Source organism: Pristiophorus japonicus, chromosome 21, assembly GCF_044704955.1.
Source record: "Pristiophorus japonicus isolate sPriJap1 chromosome 21, sPriJap1.hap1, whole genome shotgun sequence".
Taxonomy (NCBI): domain Eukaryota; kingdom Metazoa; phylum Chordata; class Chondrichthyes; family Pristiophoridae; genus Pristiophorus; species Pristiophorus japonicus.
This window is the reverse complement of record NC_091997.1, coordinates 43,094,781-43,116,627: the sequence shown is the minus strand read 5'-3', so window position 1 is coordinate 43,116,627 and position 21,847 is coordinate 43,094,781. Positions and strand designations below refer to the sequence as shown.

At 48.9% G+C, this 21,847-nt stretch overlaps 1 protein-coding gene across 1 annotated transcript in view; it reads left to right on the top strand.

The window, feature by feature from the left end:
- Positions 1-6,974: 6,974 nt before the first annotated feature.
- Positions 6,975-21,847, top strand: part of LOC139233972 (supervillin-like) — a 236,529-nt gene continuing 221,656 nt past the window's right edge. The window contains exon 1 of the mRNA XM_070864696.1: positions 6,975-7,089. The gene's annotated coding sequence lies outside the window, so the exon portion shown is untranslated. The remainder of the gene's footprint in view (positions 7,090-21,847) is intronic.

The window sequence follows — 21,847 nt, the reverse complement described above, 5'->3', positions numbered from 1 at the left end:
ATGTTGCACTTTATCAGGGAGGCTTTGAGAGTGTCCTTGAAACATTTCCCCTGCCCGCCTGGGGCTCGCTTGCCGTGTAGGGGATCCGAGTAGAGCGCTTGCTTTGGGAGTCTTGTGTCAGTCATGCGAACAGTGTGGCCCGCCCAGCGGAGTTGGTCGAGTGTGGTCAGTGCTTCGATGCTGAGGAGGTTGGCCTGATCGAGGTGCGTCTGTCCTCCCAGGGGATTTTCAGGATCTTGCAGAGATATCGTTGGTGCTTTTTCTCCAGCGATTTGAGGTGTCTACTGTATATGGTCCATGTCTCTGAGCCATACAGAAGGGCAGGTATTAATATAGCCCTGTAGACCAGTAGCTTGGTGCCAGATTTGAGGGCCTGATCTTCCTCAGACGGCCGAAGGCTGCGCTGGCGCACTGGAGGCCGTGTTGAACTACAGTACATGGATGACGCTTGCATCTGCGCACATTCAGAGACTGAACTCCAAGTCATAGTCAACATCTTCACCGAGGCGTATGAAAGCATGGGCCTTACACTAAACATTCGCAAGATAAAGGTCCTCTATCCCGCCACACAGCATTGCCCCCCAGTCATCAAGATCCACAGCGCGGCCCTGGACAACGTGGATCACTTTCCATACCTTGGGAGCCTACTTTCAGCAAGGGCAGCCATCAACGACGATGCAAAAAGCATTCATGTAACTGCGCACAAAGTACAAATGGAATTGAGGAAGAGCTAGATCCTTGTCACTTTGTAGCTCATGCTCTGGGGCTGTGTTGAAGTTCCATAGCAGTATTACCTAGCGCTTGTGAAATGGAGTACACGTTCACAGCTTTCCAACATTTGAAAAGTCTCTCAGTAGCTGGAATGGGGTGACAGCTGCCTCACGAGAACAGGTAGCAGAAGATCACTGTATTCTTCCTCCACAAATTCAAAGCATTCCTCGAGTTCCTTCACCTTCTTAGCAGAGCTTAAAAACGGTTATAATTCTCAATGGTCAGCCTCTCCCCATTGAGCTTACATGCTGTGCTGTAGTGTGCAGCACATGGGCATTGCAGTTTGCTGGCAGCAAGTTAAGCTGTGATGCCTTCAAATTGCAATTTGCAGAATGATTTCTCCCAGGCCATAATTAACTGATACATTATCAACTGCAAACGACACTAAGATTGCTATTTTCAAGCCATTGTCATCCAAAGTTGTACATATTTTGTGGCTGATAGCATCGATTGTTTCTTCAAAGTCTTTGTAAAAATGAAACAAATCCACTCTCAAACCACTGGAAGCAGAAACCAGTGGGCAGTCCTTAACCCTCCCCTTAACATGTCAGCCGTGGCTCAGTGGTAGCATGCTCACCTCTGAGTCAAAAGGTCGTGGGTTCAAGTCCCACTCTAGAGACTTAAACACAAAATCTAGGCTGACACCCCAGTGCAGTGATGAGGGAGTGCTGGATTGTTGGAGAACATAAGAAATAGGAGCAAGAGCAGGGGTAAGCCATTTGACCCTTTGAGATAAATAAGATCATGGCTGATCTTCAAATCAATTCCACTTTCCCACACTAATATCCCTTGATTTCCGTAGTATCCAAAAATCTACCGATCTCTATCCTGAATATATTGAACTGTAGTGGTGGCTTTCAGATGAGATGTTAAACCGAGGCCTCGTATCTGCTCTCAGGTGGATTTAAAAGATCCCATGACACTACGTTGAAGAAGAGCAGGGGCGTTCTCCCCGGTGTTCTGGCCAATATTTATCCCACAACCAACATCACTCAAAACAGATGATCTGGTCATTCTCACACTGCTGTTTGTGGGAGCTTGCTGTGCACGTTGGCTGCCGCGTTTCCTGCATTACAACAGTGACTCTGCTCCAAATGTACTTTGTGGACTGTAAAACACTTTGGGACATCCCAAGAACATAAAAGACGCTATATAAATGCAGTCCGTTTCTTATTTGAGGCACCAGTGGCTACGGAAAATGACATAGTGTGTTTGAAATCAGTAGCTCAGCAGTATAGCGCACCAGGACATTCACCACTATGCTCTCACATCCTCCACAATGTATGTTTTGACTCAACTTTGAATCCAAAATAATTTTAGCTGTCAACTTCAAGCCACGATCAGGTGACAAGTAGCTGTGATGATGCACAACCACTTTGTGCACATAAGTGACTTCAGCTGCAATGACACTTGTCTCCCCGGTGTTAAGTATGGGAGAACGCCACAAGACTGAGTACTGTGAGCTAAAACTGATGTGACCTTAGTCTCTTTAATCCAGCTCTAGAGTGCCTAAGCAGCTTGGCAGACAACCTTTTATGCTTCTTGCACGAGGTTTGCAGGTGACCCTTGGGCCTCCAACAGTTTCGCCCTCTGGTGGCAAGTCTTACACAGTTACAATGTTTGCATACATAACACTCGGGAGTGTCTTTGGGTGTGAAATATTTAACCAAGCGGCTTCTTTGGGTGTGAAATATTTAGCCAAATGGCTGCTCGGGTTCTTCACTCTCACTGACTTTCTGTGTGTTCATGCACCTTCTGCGGCTCAGTGGGTAGCTCTCTCACCTCAGAATCAGAAGGTCGTGGGTTCAAGTCCCACCCCAGGGATTTGAGCACATAAATCTAGGCTGACGCTCCAGTGCAGTGCTGAGGGAGTGCTGCACTGTCGGAGGTGCCATCTTTCGGATGAGATGTTAAACCGAGGCCCTGTCTGCTCTCTCAGGTGGACGTAAAAGATCCCATGGCATTGTTTCGAAGAAGAGCAGGGGAGTTATCCCGGGGGTCTGGCCAATATTTATCCCTCAATCAACATAACAAAAACAGATTATTTCGTCATTATCATATTGCTGTTTGTGGGAGCTTGCTGTGCGCAAATTTGCTGCCGTGTTTCCCACATTACAACAGTGACCACACTCCAAAAGTGCTTCATTGGCTGTAAAGCACTTTGAGATGTCCGGTGATCGTGAAAGGCGCCATATAAATCCAAGTCTTTCTTCCTTTGTTACTGCATCCTAACTAAAAGCACTCAACACAATTTCAACCCAGTTGTTCTCCATTTGTCAGGGTGGAACTATTAGCTCACAACTCACTGCTGGTGATATTTGAGTGGATTAAAATTAATGGAGGGAAAATTCAGCAGCAAGATCCCATGTTTCAGTGACCAGCACTACCTGTGGGCCCCACTCTTCACCAGGAGCAGCCAATCAGAGAAACAGCTTTGAGACATCCAGTGGTCATGAAAGGCACGATATAAATGTAAGTCTTTATTTCTTTCTCAACAGCACCAACACCTTCATTTTTAATGCAAGATAGCGTGGGCCTTGTGTGACATCGAGCCATCATCGGATCGTTATATTTTGTCATCCTCTCTCTAAATTCAGTCTCTGACAACCACTCATCCCTAAAGGCTCTTGTTATGTAATGATGTGTGTATCGTCCCAGTACCTTAAATGTATTGTAAGTACTATGCCACACCACAGAGGGTGCTGCGGTGGGAAACCCTGGTAGTACCTGTAACAAGGACTATATAAGGCTGATCACCACACCTGGGAGGCACTCTGGAGCTGAACAATAAAGACGAAGGTCACAGCAGTTAGACTTACACCAGACTGTGTGGAGTCAGTGATGTGTGTGCTACATACACCACATTGGCAACGAGGAAGCGGACGAACTCCACGCAACCATGGCTACTCTGGGCTCGCTAAAGGATTTTACCATGGGGCAATGATTGGGAGGCCTTTACGGAAAGGCTCGAGTACTACTTCACAGCAAATGACCTGACGGAGGACACATACGCAATGAGAGAGAAGCGTAAGGCGATATTGCTCTCCAGTTGTGGAGATGAGGTTTACTGTCTCGTCAGGGATTTGCTGGCACCCGGGAGCGCCAGGGACAAGTCATACGAGGAGCTGACTGAACTCATTCGTGACCAGTTGAAACCGAAGGAGAGCATCCTCACGGCCAGATACAAATTTTACCATCACTGCAGACCTGAGGGCCAGGATGTCACCAAATATGCTGCGGACCTCAGGAGACTCGCGGCACCGTGTGATTTTGGGGCACACCTTGACGAGGCTTTGCTGGATGTTTTCGTTATGGGGATTGGCCACGAGGGCCTCCTTCACAAGCTGCTGGCCACGGAACCCACAGTCACCCTGACAAAGGCCATCGCCATCAGCCGGGCATATATGACCTCGACTTGCAGCACCAAGCAAATGATCCACACAGTCTCGAACCCGGCAGGCACTGTCCACAGGATAGCGCCCACCACGGACAAAACTGCAGAACGTGGCTCTGCCCAGGGCAGAGAGCATGGATATCGGGATCCTGGAGCTCAGAGTCCGCCGAGGGGGGCTAATCAAGCTGCACCATGCTGGCGCTGTGGAGGAAGCCATGGGGCTCACCGGTGCAGGTTTGCGGAGTACACGTGCAATACCTGCCACGTTAAAGGCCACCTTCAGCGTATGTGTAAAAGGAATCAGACTCACCATGTGGCTGAGGAGATGGGGGATGATCCACTGTTCAGCGAGGAGCAGGTAGAAGAAGATGAGGTGTTTGGACTGCACACGTGCACCAACGATTCGCCCCCAGTGATAAGTGAAGTAAACATCAACGGAGTCCCAGTGAGTATGGAAGTGGACACGGGCTCGGGTCCGTCGTTGATGAGTCAGAGAACTTTTGATAAACTGTGGATTAACCCAGCTGCACGACCCAAGCTGGTCCCGGTCACGGCGAAGCTGCGTACCTACACCAGGGAACTAATACCTGTTCTCGGCAGAGCGATGGTGCAGGTATCCCACGGGGACGAGACGCACGCTTTACCTTTGTGGGTCGTTGCAGGCTATGGGCCGACGCTCCTCGGCCGGAGGTGGATGGGGACGGTCCGTGGGAGCTGGGAAGACTTCATTCCTCCACAGGCTGCTGCTCCCCGGGGTGCTGCCGTGCCCCGGGTCCCCAGAGAGCAACGCCGACTGAGCTGGAGCTGCAGCCTCAATCCACCCACAGGCAAGTCCCAGGCCCAGACCTCACACAGAGACCCTGCAGTCTCAATCCACCCACAGGCAAGTCCCAGGCCCAGACCTCACACAGAGACCCTGCAGCCCCAGCCCCCACAGGCAAGTCCCAGGCCTGGACCTCACACCGAGATCCTGCAGCCTCAGCCCCCACAGGCACGTCGGGCCCGGACCTCACACACAGACCCTGCAGCCCCAGCCCCCACAGACAAGTCCCAGGCCCGGATCTCACACACAGACCCTGCAGCCCCAGCCCCCACAGGCAAGCAGCCCTGCACAGAGGGGCCCAAGGGGGGGTGGGGGTTGAGCCGGCGGGGCGCTGCGGGCGGGGTGCTGAGGGATCCAGGGGCCGGCGGTTCGGAAGGGCCCCACAGAGGAAGAGGCCGTTGGGCGGGCCCCCCCCCCCCCGAGGAGCTGGTAGCGTCAGTCGGCGGCCATGGCAGCCGCAGGGGAGGCCGCGGGGGGACGCGGCAAGTGCGGCCGCTGGAGAGGCCACGACGGCCGCAGGAGAGGCGGCAAGTCAGGTGGCAGCGGAGGGAGCAGAGGCTGCGACGGCGGAGGGCATTCGGAGCGGCGGAGAAGAAGATGGCTCAATCTATTTTGGCTGAAAAACGCAACTGGAACTGAAAGTTGGGTCAAATGAGCCTCTGTGCTTGGTTCGAATGGGACGCAGGACTCAAGGCTCAAAATGGGATTGTCCAGGTAACAGTAACTGGAGCAATTTACAGAGCGAAGATGATACAAGACTTTGGAAGAGTTTATAGTCAAAGATGAGGATCTAGAAGTCAATATACTGTGAGTTGGGGAGCCAGTGAGGGGAGGTGTGAAAGGTGAATGGGGTTTTAGTAGGGAATCGGAGGTGGGCAGCAGTGTTCTCTCAGAGACCAAGTGTGGAACTTGCTACCACAGGGAGCAGCTGAGGCGAATATCGTCGATGTATTCAAGTGGAAGCTAGATAAGTCATCATCATCATAGGCAGTCCCTCAGAATTGAGGAAGACTTGATTCCATTCTTGAAATGAGTCCTTGGGTGGCTGAACAGTCCAATACAAGAGCCACAGTCCCTGTCAAAGGTGGGACAGATAGTCGTTGAGGGTAAGGAAGGGTGGGACAGATTTGCTGCACGCTCGTTCTGCTACCCTTAATTTCTGCATTCTCTCGGCGATGAAACTCGAGGTGCTCAGCGCCCTCCCGGATGCACTTCCTCCACTTAGGGCGATCTTTGACCAGGGACTCCCAGGTGTCGGTGGGGATGTTGTACTTTATCAGGGAGGCTTTGAGGGTGTTCCTGTAACGTTTCCTCTGCACACCTTTGGCTCGTTTGCCGTGAAGGAGTTCAGAATAGTGCAACAGTGCAGCCTTCGGCCGCTTGAGGTAAAGAGTGTTCGAAGACCAGGCCCTCAAATCTGCCACCAAGCTCAGGGTCTACAGGGCTACAGTGATACCCGCCCTCCTGTATGGCTCAGAGACATGGACCATGTACAGTAGACACCTCAAGTCGCTGGAGAAAAACCACCAACGATGTCTGCAAGATCCTACAAATCCCCTGGGAGGACAGACACACCAACATTAGCGTCCTCGACCAGGCCAACATCCCCAGCATCGAAGCACTGAATACACTTGATCAGCTTCGCATGCCAGACACAAGACTCCCAAAGCAAGCTAGATAAGTACATGCGGGAGAAAGGAATAGAAGAATATGTTGATGGGGTTCGATGAATGGGTGAGGGATAAACTCCGGCCAATTGGGCCGAATGGCCTGTTTCTTTGCTGTACATTCTATGTCATTCTATGTACATATTCTACACACGGAGTCTCAGCGGGGGAGGGGCGGCAGTGCAGTCGACCAGCTGTGCAGAGAGACTTAAATCAGCTGACCTTGACTTAATGCTGAGCTACCCAGGCTATTTCTGACCGGGATTCTCTGGTGTCAAGTGCCGCTCAGTCCTTACATGGTCAGTCAGCCCTGGAGAGCAGGTAAGGTGGCTGGTCAGGACCCAGAGGCTTTGAGGTGGGTGACACACTGAGGGGGAGAAATGTGGCCAGGTCTTCCGCGGTGCTGCGTAGAATGAGCGGCCAGTGGGACATGTGTAAGTGATTCCGTTATTACCCGTTGTATGCAGGAGGAGATTGTGAGAAACTCATTGCAACAAACGTGCACCATGACAGCTAAAGAAACAACCACTTCAAAAGTGAGCCCCAAGTGTGGCTTTAATTATAGATTGGGAGATGATCTGTGATCCTTTACAAATGTGCAACGTTACAGTAACCGGGAAAGAACAGCTATTCCTTAATCGAACCAAACGCTGTAATCCTCTGTCATATATCACTTTGTGATTTATTTTTTAAAGTAACTGCTTGGCAACCCTTTGCGAAGAGTTCCTGATTAGAGTGTGCCACATCCAGAAACCGAGAGCCAGGAGCAGAAGTTCCGCCCCGCCAGCTAAATTGGGATTACCGCTCCCGAGAGGAAGTGGAGCGCGAAATCTCGCTGGCTCCACTTCCCCTCAGCGGCCGTACGGGGGCGCTAGCCATCGCGGGAGCACAGGGCCATCCCCTTCTATTACAGGGGAGGGCCATTCACTTCCGTTAAAGGGGAGGTCTGGTTGCAGACTCCGCGCTGGGGAGAAAGGGGCCACCTCTTCAAGGGGGTGGTGTGCAGTGGCAGCAGCAGCCCGGCACGGACCCCGCGATATGAAGACGAGAAGGCCGCGACTGGTGAGACCGCCATTTTTTAAAGTTTCAGGTGCACGCCCCGCAACCTCACGGGGGCACCACCGAATTTTCACTCCGGGGCAAAGACAGGTCGCTGCGCACGGTGATCACGTAGCCATCGCCGCCATAGCATCCCACCCGGGGCGCTGCTTGCGGGAGTGAGCCACGATTGGTTAGTGCCGACGCTAAACTGCCGCGGAATTTCACCAGAGCCGGTAGTGGCACCGCGCCCGCATTTTTCACCCCCCCTGGTGTCAGCTGATTCGCGGAGATGGTGAGTTCAAGTCCCACTCCAGAGGCTTGAGCACAGAATCCAGGCTGACACTCCAGTGCAGTACTTGAGCGCGTGCTGCACTGTCGGAGGTGCTGCCTTTCAGGTGAGACGCTAAACCGAGGCCCTGTCTTCCCTCTCAGGAGGACATAAAAGATTCCATAGAACTATTTCAAAGAAGAGCAAGGGAGTTCTCCCGGGTGTCCTGGCCAATATTTATCCCTCAACCAACATCATTAAAACAGATTATTTGGTCATTATCTAGTTGCTGTTTGTGGAAGCTTGCTGTGTGCAAATTGGCTGTTGCATTTCCTATATTTCAACAGTGATTACATTTCATAAGTATTGTATTGAATGAGAGGGGATTTCATAGAAACGTTTAAAATTCTGACGGGTTTAGACAGGTTAGATGCAGGAAGAATGTTCCCAATGTTGGGGAAGTTGGACCCCAGAACCAGGGGTCACAGTTTAAGGATAAGGGATAAGCCATTTAGGACCGAGATGAGGAGAAACTTCTTCACCCAGAGAGTGATGAACCTGTGGAATTCTCTACCACAGAAAGTTGTTGAGGTCAATTCACTAAATATATTCAAAAAGGAGTTGGATGTAGTCCTTACAACTAGGGGGATCAAGGAGTATGGCGAGAAAGCAGGAATGGGGTACTGAAGTTGCGTGTTCAGCCATGAACTCATTGAATGGCGGTGCAGGCTCGAAGGGCCGAATGGCCTACTCCTGCACCTATTTTCTATGTTTCTATGTTTCTATGTTTCTATTGGCTGTAAAAGTTCTTTTGGACTCCTGTGGTCACAAAGTGCACTATATAAATACAAGTTTATTCTTTCATTTTTGTTGTAACCATCCATCTTTATCGAAAATGCCACGGTAAACCAGCTCAGGGTTTCTGCTACACTTGTGTTTGTACCTGGGCGAGAGATCCTGTTAATATTACTGTTAATTCATTTATATCTCAAAACTCCGATGCCAATGTTCTGATTGAAGGTGTATTAGCCAGTGAGACAGCAGCCCTTCCCAAACCTCTAGGCCCAGGAAGTTCACACAGGACAAATTAGTCAACAAATAATATCTGAGCGTGAATAGTACTGAATGACCTGGGCTTTGTGGACTCGATATAGCTCAAGGCCCACGGGTAGAGGATGATAAATATTTATTCTAAAAGCTAGGGTCACAGGTCAAGAGGTTGATGCTGTGCTTCACATGAGGAAAACGTTACAAGTGTGAAATAAGGTTAAAGGGTCGCCAGTGACATCATGACAATGGGTAGTTAGATGCTAGAATGGGGTCAGTGCGATTGGTATTCTGGAATGACGATCACAGAATCATAGAATGGTTACAGCACAGAAGGAGGCCATTTGATCTGTTGGGCTCATGCCAGCTCTCTGCAAGAGCGCTTCAGCCAGTCCCACTGCCCCACTCTTTCCCCGTAGCCCTACAATTTTTTTTTCTTCAGCTACTTATCCAACTCACTTTTGAAAGCCATGATTGAGTCTGCCTCCACCACCCTCTCAGGCAGTGCATTCCAGATCCTAACCACTCGCTGGGTAAAAATTTTTTTCCTCATGTCGCCTTTGGATCTTCTGCCCATCACCTTAAATCTGTGTCCCTCTGATTCTCGACCCTTCCGCCAATGGGAACAGTTTCTCTCTATCTACTCTGTCCAAACCCCTCATGATTTTGAACACCTCGATCAAATCTCCCCTCAATCTTCTCTGCTCCAAGGAGAACAACCCCAGCTTCTCCAGTGTATCCACTGAATTCTCTCATCGCTGGAATCATTCTCGTAAATCTTTTCTGCACCCTCTCTAAGACCTTCACATCCTTCCTAAAGTGAAAATCTACATTTCCATCGAACTTTTGTATCCTGGAAACTCTGTAAAAGGTGCTTATGGTTCGCACACTTGCCGACAACATTTCCTTGGAATAACTATTTGTGTTTTCCCCTCCCCCGCTGTGCGTGTTTTATAATGTAACTTCCTCCCAAGCTGATAAAATGCCTCACCCACCATTAATGTTCAGCTGGATCAATACTTGAGAAAGGACACTTACTGGCAGCATCACTATTAATATTTTGTGAGATACTCTTTGCATAACATGGTTAAATTAGAGCTACAGGACCTTGGTAGGGTGCGATATTGTGACCTCTGGACATTTCAAATTGCTTTCACTTGCAAAAGGAAACTTTATTTTTAATTGGGAAAAATTCTCGTAAAATGTTCTCACATTACAGAGCTTGACGCTCAGTGCATTACTAAGGGAGCGAGGCATTGTCGGAGGTTTAGTCCCTCAGATGATATGTTAGTCTAGGAGGTGGGTCGTCAGGTGAGGCACCACATCAGTGAGGCTTCTCATGCAACAGTTGCAGTTGTGTCTGGGGGTTGGAATGGCTGCTGGTTCCCCATACGCCTGGGACTAGGAGCTACTGGCAAAATCCCCTCCCTCGCTCTGTAACCTCCTCCAGCCTTACAACCCTCCGAGATATCTGCGCCTCCAGCCTTACAACCCTCCGAGATATCTGCGCCTCTCCAATTCTGGCCTCGCGCATTCCCAATTCTGATCACTCCACTATTGACAGCCGAGCCTTCAGCTGCCTAGGCCCTGAGCTCTGGAATTACCTCCCTAAACTTCTCCACCTCTTTACCTCTTTCTCCTCCTTTAAGATGCTCCTTTATAACCTACCTCTTTGACCAAGCTTTTGCTGAGCTGTCCTAATATCTTCTTATGTGACTCGGTGTCAAATTTTGTTTGATAACGCTTCTGTGAAGCACCTCAGGATATTTTATTATGTTAAAGGCACTATATAAATGCAAGTTGATGTTGTAGTACCTCTTGTGCCTGGGACTGGTTCAATTTGTGTCTAGAGTGAACAGGGAAAGACTGACTATTTCATCTGGTTGGAGAGCTTGTGTTGAGGGATCATCAAGTTAAGAGAATGGGGAGAGAGTTCAGGCAAAATTACCCAGAGGACTGTTGGTGCACGGATTGTTTTGCCACAGGGAATGGTTGCGGCAGAGAACATTGCATCTTTGAAGGGAAAAATGGGTAAATATTTGAAACAGGTACAGGGCCACCTGTGACAGGGACTGTGGTTCTCGTATTGGACTGTTCAGCCACCTAAGGACTCATTTTAAGAGTGGAAGCAAGTCTTCCTCGATTCTGAGGGACTGCCTTTGATGATATGATGATGGGGAGAGAGAATGGAGCAGTGGGTGTAGTCTTGGATTGCTCTAGCACGGACCCGATTGGCCGAATGGCCTCCTTCTGCACTGTAAACTTCTATAGAATGTCTGTTACATTTGCATATCTGGCAGCCGTTACTCTCCAAAAATGTACTTCACAGTGTGAATCACTTTCCCATGTTTTGACACAAGGTGCAATATAACTTTAAGGATTATCATTTAAATGTTTTGTTCCCCTGCAATGTCCTATTGTTTTGACATATTTGGCATCATATTTGACGCTGAAATGAGCTTTCAACCACATAAACGCAGAATAACGAAAACCATCTATTTCTACCTCTGTAACATTGCCTGTCTCCACCTCTACCTCAACTCATCTGCTGCTGAAACCTTCATCCATTCCTTTGTTACCTCCAGACTTGGCTACTCCAACGCACTCCTGGCACGTCTCACTACGTTAAAGGCGCTACATAATTACAAGTTGTTGTTGTTTTCTTATATAAAACCAGAAAATGCTGGAAATACTCAGCAGGTCAGGCAGCATCTGTGGAGAGGGAAACAGAGTTAACGTTTCAGGTTGAAGGCAGGTTAACTCTGTTTCTCTCTCCACAGATGCTGCCTGAGCTGCTGAGTACCTCCAGCATTTTCTGTTTTTATTTCAGATTCCAGCACCCGCAGTATTTTGCTGTTGTCCTGTTGTGTTCTGTTTGTTGGATGATTCAAACAGAACACACCGGCCATGTACGAGGCAGGTCCTGGCCTGTGAAGGAGGCGAGGGGTTACTCTCTCAAACGGCAGAGCATTTTCTCAATTCATGTTAAAGGTGTTGTTGAATCAGCTCATCATACAGCTTCTAAATCAAATGCTACCATCTCCAACCTGCTTCACAACAAAACAAATAGGAATCTTTTCAAACCTCCTGTTGTAGAGGTGGCACCGGCAGGATGCTGAGCAACCAAACAGAGCGCTTCACCTTCATTCCCCTCACAGGGTCAGATCCAGGTAGTGTCCGCAACTTGCTTCACACTCTGGCAACGGATGCTGTTTGTCCAGGACAGTATAATATTTTGATTATTGTAACAGAGCTACCCCAAGTGGACTACTGATGTACTGCAACTACTGTTGTCAATAATAAAGGATTATGTGACAAAGTCACATGACAATAGTTTCTGTATGAAGAGCTATTTTATAGAGTGTGTTTATTAGTGATGCCGTAAGGATATATCACAGTATGATTGTGATTCCTTTTTAATCCCCTTTCTCCACTTCTTCTCTCCTGAAGGAACCGTGTCTTTTTGGGACACGGTTCCATAGGCACCTTATCCAAGTGGCCATTCTTCAATTGTCAGCTTAGGCAGAGAGCGTAACAGGAGTCTTGACTGTGAGGGGCATCGTAGCCAAGTCCGATGCTGTCCGTCTGAGATGTCCACGGTATTTTGCATCATAAGTCACCGGACAGGAATATTGGTTGATCTCATGCCTTCCTAGCTGGGGGGAGGTGGTGGGGGGTGGGGCGGCGGGGGAGGGGGTAGTCACATTTAGATTGCTGCCCCTAATTCCTAGCAAAATAACATCAACCATAAACCAGTGACTGGAACCTTGGAGAGCTTGTAGCTCATTCATTCCCCTCGCTCAACTGGTATTTGTGGTCCATGAAAGGCAGTTTTTAATCCCAATGACAAACCAGCTGGTCCTTTAGGCTTCATCCAAATATGAATCTAACTCTAAAGACCTTTTCCCATTATATAGGAGCATAGACAATGGGAGGCATGTGGGTCTCTCTCTCTTGTTATGTATTTAACCCCTTGTAATCTGCATCACACCTGACCACCAGAGGGCCCACCTGTTGGAGTCCCAAGGCATCCCAGCATCCCTTGGGAGCACAGTATATAAGTATATACGCTGGAATCTTAATAAAAGAGCCAAGATCACACTTGCTCATTACACACAGTACTCAGTCTCACCATTTATTATGAATGTAACATCTCTCTCTCTCCCTCTCTCTAGCCAGCACTTCATAACACAAATGCCTGCATGCTCAGGGAGCTAAAGGCACCATAGACCCATGAGGCTATGAAAGTTCCATAATGCTACCAACTCTGACTGGACATATTCCTGGAGATTGCGTCACATGACCGCCAGCCTCCAAACATCTTAGCCAGTCAAACATCCCTTTTCTCCCCATCTCCAACATTTTTATAATGAATAAACAAAAGTGTTCTTTAACTGAAGGGGAGGGGCTTTGAGCGCATCAGTGCTACGCGGAGCTTCCGTAAAGCACGGACCTCTTGAGCGCGGCACTGAACTCAACGACGGGCAGACATCCTGGGAACACTCCTCCAATGAGGTGGATCACCTGAGACAGCACTCCACCTCATTTGAGGGGCACAAAGGGTATTTCTACGCCAGGGGTGGGACCTCCAGCCGGGCCCAGAAGGTTAACAACCCCGGATGGGGCGCGGGGCAATTTTGCCCCCTATGGCCTTTCTCCCGGGTTGCTCTCAGCAGTGTACAGGAAATTAATTTTCCATTCCTGGAGGCTCCGGCTCAGTCCTGTAGGGTTGGCAACCCCAACGTGCCTTCCTAATAAAGACACTGTTTCCAGGAAATTAATGGCGGGCGATGGCCCCTTGCATTGCGCCTGACGCGGCAATTGATCTTCACATTCCATCATCATTGTCATCATAGGCGATCCTTCGTATCGAGGATGACTTGCTTCCACTTCAAAGAGGGATGAGTTCACAGGTGTTTCAATGAAAGACCTAATATTCCAGATCCCGAACTACATCTTGAAGGGTGGAAGATGCCTGAGCGTGGATTTTTTTAATGTGTGGTGGCCGTTGCACACCAGCCACCACACGGGCTTGACAGAGCTCAGTCTTGGTCCAGTGGCAAGGATTAACCAGGACGACTGGAGACCAGCTCTGCTGCACGGGCCCAGTGCGCACACATATCGCAGTGTGGGCTGGCCCATGCTGCCCCTGGGCCCTCGCCTCTTCTGCGCACCGTACTAAACGCCTCTTCAGGGCCCTGATCACATTCTTCCATGATCTCTTGCCGCTCCTTTGCCCCAACCTCGCCGCTCCTGTTGTACCTGCCCACGCTCCAATCACCGACCTGGGTTATGGTGACATCCAAAACAGCTGCCCTCTTCACAGCCGTCGCTCTCCTGCACCAACACATGCAAGGACCATCAGCAGGTCGGGGCCTTCAAAGGAGCGGCGTGCGGAGGCATACCACTTCAAGGTACAAGACGAGGTTCAACACCGCCTCCAGTGCGCCAGTTCAGCCTTCGGCCGCCTGAGGAAGAGAGTGTTCGAAGATCACGTCCTCAAATCTGGCAACAAGCTCATGGTCTACAGGGCTGTAGAGATACCCACCCTCCTGTATGGCTCAGAGACGTGGACCATATACAGTAGACACCTCAAATCGCTGGAGAAATACCATCAAAGATGCCTCCGCAAGATCCTGCAAATCCCCTGGGAGGACAGACGCACAAACTTCAGTGTTCTCGATCAGGCCAACATCCCCAGCATCGCAGCACTGATCACACTCGACCAGGTCCGTTGGACTAACCATATTGTCCGCATGCCGGACTCAAGACTCCCAAAGCAAGCGCTCTACTCAGAACTCCTACATGGCAAGCGAGCCCCAGGTGGGTAGAGGAAACGTTTCAAGGACACCCTCAAAGCCCCCTTGATAAAGTGCAACATGCCCACCGACACCTGGGAGTCCCTGGCCAAAGACCGCCCAAAGTGGAGGAAGAGCATCCGGGAGGGCGCTGAGCACCTCGAGTCTCGTCGCCGAGAGCATGCAGAAACCAAGCGCAGGCAGCGGAAGGAGCGTGCGGCAAACCAGTTCCACCCATCCTTTCCCTCAACGACTGTCTGTCCCACCTGCGACAGAGACTGTAATTCCCGTATTGGACTGTACAATCTTCCTCGATTTCGAGGGACTGCGTTTGATGATGACAGTGCGTGCTTCAAATTCCACAGCAGAGCCCATCGGGACTGATGCCTGATTTAAAAAGTGAAAGAGAGAGAATGATGCTCAGAGGTCGCTCTCACTACAGCTGGGCAACACAAAGATACCCGAACATGTTTAAAACCTTGTTCTGCCTTTACTCCTCTTGACACCTGTCTGGGGAGATTTGAATCCCTTCAGGACAAATCTGTCAAATTACAGTGCTTAGAATTGTTTCTTAATTGCTAAAAGCTGCTGTAACCAGTGGGACAGGGACAAACACGACGCCGTACGTTACTGTCCTGCCGTCGGTTTTGAACCCTTATTTAAAAGAAGACTGATAAACGAATAAACAAGATTGCTGTGAGCATGTATGTAGCACGACAGGGTAAGGGATTGAGTAAGGTATACCCATACTGCGTGGTGCTTTTATGCGATGTAATTAGCAGAGGCCAGTGATCTGGGAATAACAGACGGTAATTAAATTGTACACAAGGCGCCTGGGGAGGCCTAAGGATCAAGAGGTGAGCGAGGGAATCATGCTGAGAGGTGGAGAAGCAGAGCTAATCAGTCAGCTTACAGCTTCTGTGCTTTGCCAATGTGTATCTGCCCCAGTAGAATAGAATGCTACGTCTATTCATGGGAAGGTCCCTTCGACATAAGGCAACATCAGCCTTGCAACAACAACAACTTGCATTTGTATAGCGCCTTTAACGTAGCAAAATGTCCAAGGCGCTTCTCGGGAGCGTTATCATGCTCATGCAGTGGAGCCTGTTCTCCAGTCGTTTTGGATCCCCTCGCCATTGGACCAAGGCCTTGCTCCGAAAAGCCCGTGTGGTGGCTGGTGTTCAACGGGCACCCCACGTTAAAAGAATTGCTGCACAGGTATCATCCACTGTTTAAAATGAGTTGATCAGTCACCTGGGTGCTCATTTTTGGTGTGGAAAATTGGACCGAGCCACAGAAGGAGATATCAGGACAGAGGTAGGTTTTAAGGAGGAGAGAGCGAGGCGGAGAGATTTAGGGACTGAATTCCAGAGCTTAGGTCCCAGGTAGCTGAAACTGCGGCCGCCGATGGTGGAGCGATTAAACTCAGGGATGCGCAAGAGGCCAGAATTGGAGGAATGCAGTGATCCCGGAGGGTTGTAGGGCTGGAGGAGGTTAGAGAGCTGGGGGGGGTGAGGCCATGGAGTGATTTGAGGACAATAATGGGATTTTTTAAATTGAGGCGTTGCTGAACCGGAAGCCAATGTAGGCCAGTGGGCACAGGGGGTGATGGGTGAGCGGGATTTGGTGCGAGTCAAGACACGGGCAGTCGAGTTTTCAGATATAATAGACTCCGGTTTCAGAATTTGGTGCTGCACCAAGCTCCTGGCAGTGCTCGCCATCATTTATCTTCTCCCTCAGTGCCACTCCCCATTAGTTGCCACGAGATTTGCTTGCTGCAGCATAATGATGCATTACGGGTTTCTGGAGCTGATTCCTTGAGTATGTGTCAGCTGTTGCTCACTCTCCTCTGAGTCAGAAGTTTGTGGGTTCAAGTCCCACTTCAGGTACTTGATCACAAAATCCAGGCTGACACTCCAGTGCAGTGCTGAGGGAGCGCTGCACTGTAGGAGGAGCCGTCTTTCAGATGAGACATTAAACCGAGGCCCCCACTGCCCTAGTTGGACGTAAAAGATCCCATGGCATTATTCAAAGCAGAGCAATGGAAGTTCTCCTTGGTGCCCTAGCCAATATTTATCCCTAAACCAACATCAAATTATCTGGTCATGATCACATTGCTGTTTGTGGAAGTTGATGTTTGACTGCCGCCTTTCCTACATTAAAATAGTGACTAGACTTCAAAAGTATTTCATTGGCACGTCCTGAGGTTGTAAAAGGCGTTATATAAATTCAAGTCGGTCTTGTTTTCCTTTTTTAGTGCTGTGGGTGGAGAAGCATGCCCACCGATCCCACATATCAGGAGTTTGGGCGCTGTGCCAAGATAAGGCATTGCACCTGCCCTTTCTCAAACCAGCGGGATGCCCCACGGCAGCACGTAGTCAGAAGGCCAACCCTTCTGCCTCACTCCGAGCATTTTAGTTTGACCCTGCCGAGATATCGGATGCCGCACGCTGCTCTGCTGGTTCAGTGGGACAGAAATCGAGCCAATGGATTTTGGGAGCAGTTCACAAGACCAGGCCCACAACACAATTACATCCCCGCTGGAACAACGGGGGCCAGGCGCTTTAATTTTTCACCGACAGCTGAGAGCAGGAAAACTGCCCGTTTGATGTTGGTTACATTCTATGAAGAAATCATTATTATAGGCAATCCCTCGGAATCGACGAAGACTTGCTTCCATTCTAAAAATGAGTCCTTAGGTGGCTGAACAGTCCAATACGAGAACCATAGTCCCTGTCACAGGTGGGACAGATAGTCATTGAGGGAAAAGGGTGGGTGGGACAGGTTTGCCACAGGCTCTTTCTGCCGCCTGCACTTGGTTTCTGTATGCTCTCGGCGATGAGACTCGAGGAGCTCAGCGCCCTCCTGGATGCACCTCCTCCACTTAGGGCGGTCTTTGGCCAGGGACTCCCAGGTGTCGGTGGGGATGTTGCCCTTTATCAGGGAGGCTTTGAGGGTGTCCTTGTAACGTTTCCTCTGCCCACCTTTGGTTCGCTTGCCGTGAAGGAGTTCCGAGTAGAGTGCTTGCTTTGGGAGCCTCGTGTCTGGCATGCGTATCGAGGCAGTTTCTAGGCAAGAGAGGAATATTAGGAGGACTTTGAATAATTTTAGATTTTCAGGAAACCAGACAAATTTAAACGAAAGGCTGAACATACACTGAGGTGACGAAACAATTGGCTCTCTCTTGTATAGTATTAGGCAGTCCCTCGTATCGAGGATGACCCTCTTCCATACCAAACAGGGATGAGTTCACAGGTGTTTCAATGAGGGGCCTGACATTCTAGGTCCCGAACTACATACTGAAGAGTGGAAGATGCCAGTGCGTGGATTCTTTTAACGTGTGGTGGCCGTTGCACACCATCCACCACAAGGGCTTGACAGAGCTAGGTCATGATCCAGTGGCAAGGATTAACCAAGACGACTGGAGACCAAGGTCTGCTGCACGGACCGAGTGTGCACACATTCACCTACTATCTATAGATCGCTTACTGCACATGTCAACTGTTAACGTTTTAAGCTGATATTAGTGTTTAAACCCATGTCAGAATCTTACAAGAAAATGTACCTTTTGTTTTTTAACTGGGATTGGAATTTCTTGGTATCAACCAATCAGACTGGTTGGAGGTGGGACTGCTGGATGTTGGAAGCAGGCAAGAAATCAAACTGCTCGTGGAGTATTGCATGTAAAATGTTTTCAGATGAGCTGATGGTTTCTGAGAGTTGTACTTGCAGGCGAGTTTATTTAGTGATTGGCCTCAAATAATTGATATAAATACAAATCAAATGCAGCTTTTGTTGTCCCAAATGGAGTTTTTTGGCAGATGCCCTTCAGTTGTCTTATGCGAACCTTTATTTTCTCCCAGTCTAGTTGTGGAGGCTATAATTGCAATGCAGCGATTGCTCCTGCTGTTGAATACACTAGCTGACTTTAAAGTGCCACTGAGTGTTTGGCTGAGAGCAATGAATAGGACAAGATGAAAGACTAAATGCTTTCAACTTTTTGAGAGCTCTTGAAATGTTTAAGCTTTTAAAAAAAGTATTACTACTACCTGCAGTACAGTACAGTCCCTAACACATCACACTGGGGATCGTTGATCAGTCACTTACACTGATACACAGACCGAATAAATCATTAAGATGCGACTCCACTGTAATGTATTCAATCCTTGCCTGTGAATTCATAGAGATAACATTGTGAAGAAAATTCTAGAACATTCAAGAACTGGTGACGATTAATCTTGAGGCTAAATAAAAAAACAATTACTGAGCTGTAACAGCACCACCCTTATGGTTGGCAAGGCTGTATTATTGTAGAACATAGGAACAGGAGTAGGTCATTCAGCACCTTGAGCCTATTCTGCCATTCAGTTCGATCATGGCTGATCGGCATCTCAACTCCATCTACTCACTTTGGTTCTGTAACCCTTAATACACTTGTGCAACAAAAATCTATCAATCTCAGTTTTGACATTTTCAATTGACACCCAGCCTCAACAGCTCTTTGGGGGAGTGAGTTCCAGATGTCCATTAGCCTTTGTGGAAGAAGTGCTTCCTGATTTCACTCCTGAACATAAGAACATAAGAAATAAGAGCAGGAGTAGGCCATATGACCCTCGATCCTGCTCCGCCATTTACTAAGATCATGGCTGATCCAATCATGGACTCAGGTCCACTTCCCTGCCCGCTCCCCATAACCTCTTATTCCCTTATCGGTTAAGAAATTGTCTGTCTCTGTCTTAAATTTATTCAATGACCCAGCCTCCACAGCTCTCTTGCCTAAACACATGTTTGGGAGTCCTCAGGATCATGAACAGGATCATGCATTGTCATGAAATACAAGCTTGTTTTCGACTGGAGAGTTTCATAACAGCAACTCACACATAGCCGCTCAAACATGTGGGACTGCTTCAGTGTAAGTGAGAGGCAGGTGGGACAAAACGGGCATCTGAAGTAATAGGATAAATGACACACCCTACTGTAATGTATGCACCAGTGAGTATGCTCACAGGTTTGTAGAGCTGTTGAGTTGGGAGTGGCTTAGCCAGTCACGTGATGTTCACAAGAGTCAATAAAACCCCAGCCAGTTAGGATCGGGGATCCACTATGAGGCAGGTGGTTGTGAGCCTGGTGGATGAATGGAAATGTATAGTGTGATTGTTAAACCTTTGCTAATAAACCAATATTCTTAATAGCAATATGTTGCTATGAATTCTTAAGCAAAGAACCCATGAAACAAATACATTTCAGTACCTAACAGCACCTTCACCACAAGGACTGCAGCGCTTGGTCATCATCATCATAGGCAGTCCCTCGGAATCGAGGAAGACTTGCTTCCACTCTTAGAATGAGTGCTTAGGTGGCTGAACAGTCCAATATGAGAGCCACAGTCCCTGCCACAGGTGGGACAGACAGACATTGAGGGTAAGGGAGGGTGGGACAGGTTTGCCGCACGTTCTTTCCGCTGCCCGCACTTGTTTTCTGCATGCACTCGGCAATGAGATTCGAGGCGCTCAGTGCCCTCCCGGATGCACTTCCTCCACGGAGGGTGGTCTTTGGCCAGGGACTCCCAGGTGGCGGTGGGGATGTTGCACTTTATCAGGGAGGCTTTGAGGGTGTCCTTTGGCTCTGTCCACCTTTGGCTCATTGACATGAAGGAGTTCCGAGTAGAGCGCTTGCTTTGGGAGTCTTGTGTCTGGCATACGGACAATGTGGCCTGCCCAGTGAAGCTGATCAAGTGTGGTCAGTGCCTCAATGCTGGGGATGTTGGCGCGTCTGTCCTCCCAGGGGATTTGTAGGATCTTGCGGAGGCATCGTGGAGATATTTCTCCAGCGACTTGAGGTGTCTACTGTACATGGTCCATGTCTCAGAGTCATACAGGAGGGCGGGTATTACTACAGCCTTGTAGACCATGAGCTTGGTGGTAGATTTGAGGGCCTGGTCTTCGAACAGTCTTTTCCTCAGGCAGCCGAACTGCAGGCGGTGTTGAATCTCCTCTTCAATGTCTGCTTTTGTTGATAAGAGGCTTCTGAGGTATGGGAAATGGTTCATGTTGTCCAGGGCCACGGCGTGGATCTTGATGACTGGGGGACAGTGCTGTGCGGCGAGGACAGGCTGGTGGAGGACCTTTGTCTTACGGATGTTTAGCGTAAAGCCCATGGTTTCGTATGCCTCAGTAAATACGTCGATTTTGTCCTGGAGTTCAGCCTCAATGTGTGCAGACCACATAGGTTGAGATGGTCTTGGACCACCTTCTCAAGTGCAACTAGGGATGGGCAATATAGGTTGGCCTTGCCAGCGGTGCCCATATCACAAGGATCAATCTTTAAAAATGTAGCAGAGTAGAAGTAAGTTGAAAGTTCAGGCACTTCAGGCCTTGCTCATATTGGGAAGGAAGATGCTTGAGCTGGATCGATGTGCTACTGTGCCTGGTTCTGCCTTGTTTAGTTTACAATATTTCTGTCAGTGGAAACACTGTAATATAAATATACCAATAGTCCTTACATTATTAGTCATAGCTTTTGTACTGACTATCTGGACATATCATTTTATACCACACGTGTCTGAGAAATGGAATATTTTTCAGATCACCATCCTTGTCATGACTCAACAACAACTTGTATTTATATAGCGCCTTTAACGTAGTAAAACGTTCCAAGGCGCTTCATGGGAGCATTATAAGACAAAAAATTTGACGCCGAGACGCATAAAGAGAAATTAGGGCAGGTGACCAAAAGCTTGGTCAAAAAGGTAGGTTTTATGGAGCATCTTAAAGGAGGAAAGAGAGGTAGAGAGGCAGGGAGTTTTAGGCAGGGAGTTCCAGAGCTTAGGATCTAGACAACAGAAGGCAAGGCCACCAATGGTTGAGCGATTATCATCAGGGATGCTCATGAGGCCAGAATTAGAGGAATGCAGATATCTCGGGAGAGTTGTCGGGCTGAAGGAGATTACAGAGATAGGGAGGGATGAGGCCATGGAGGGATTTGAAAATAAGGATCAGAATTTTGACATCGAGGAGTTGCTTAACCGGAAGCCAATGT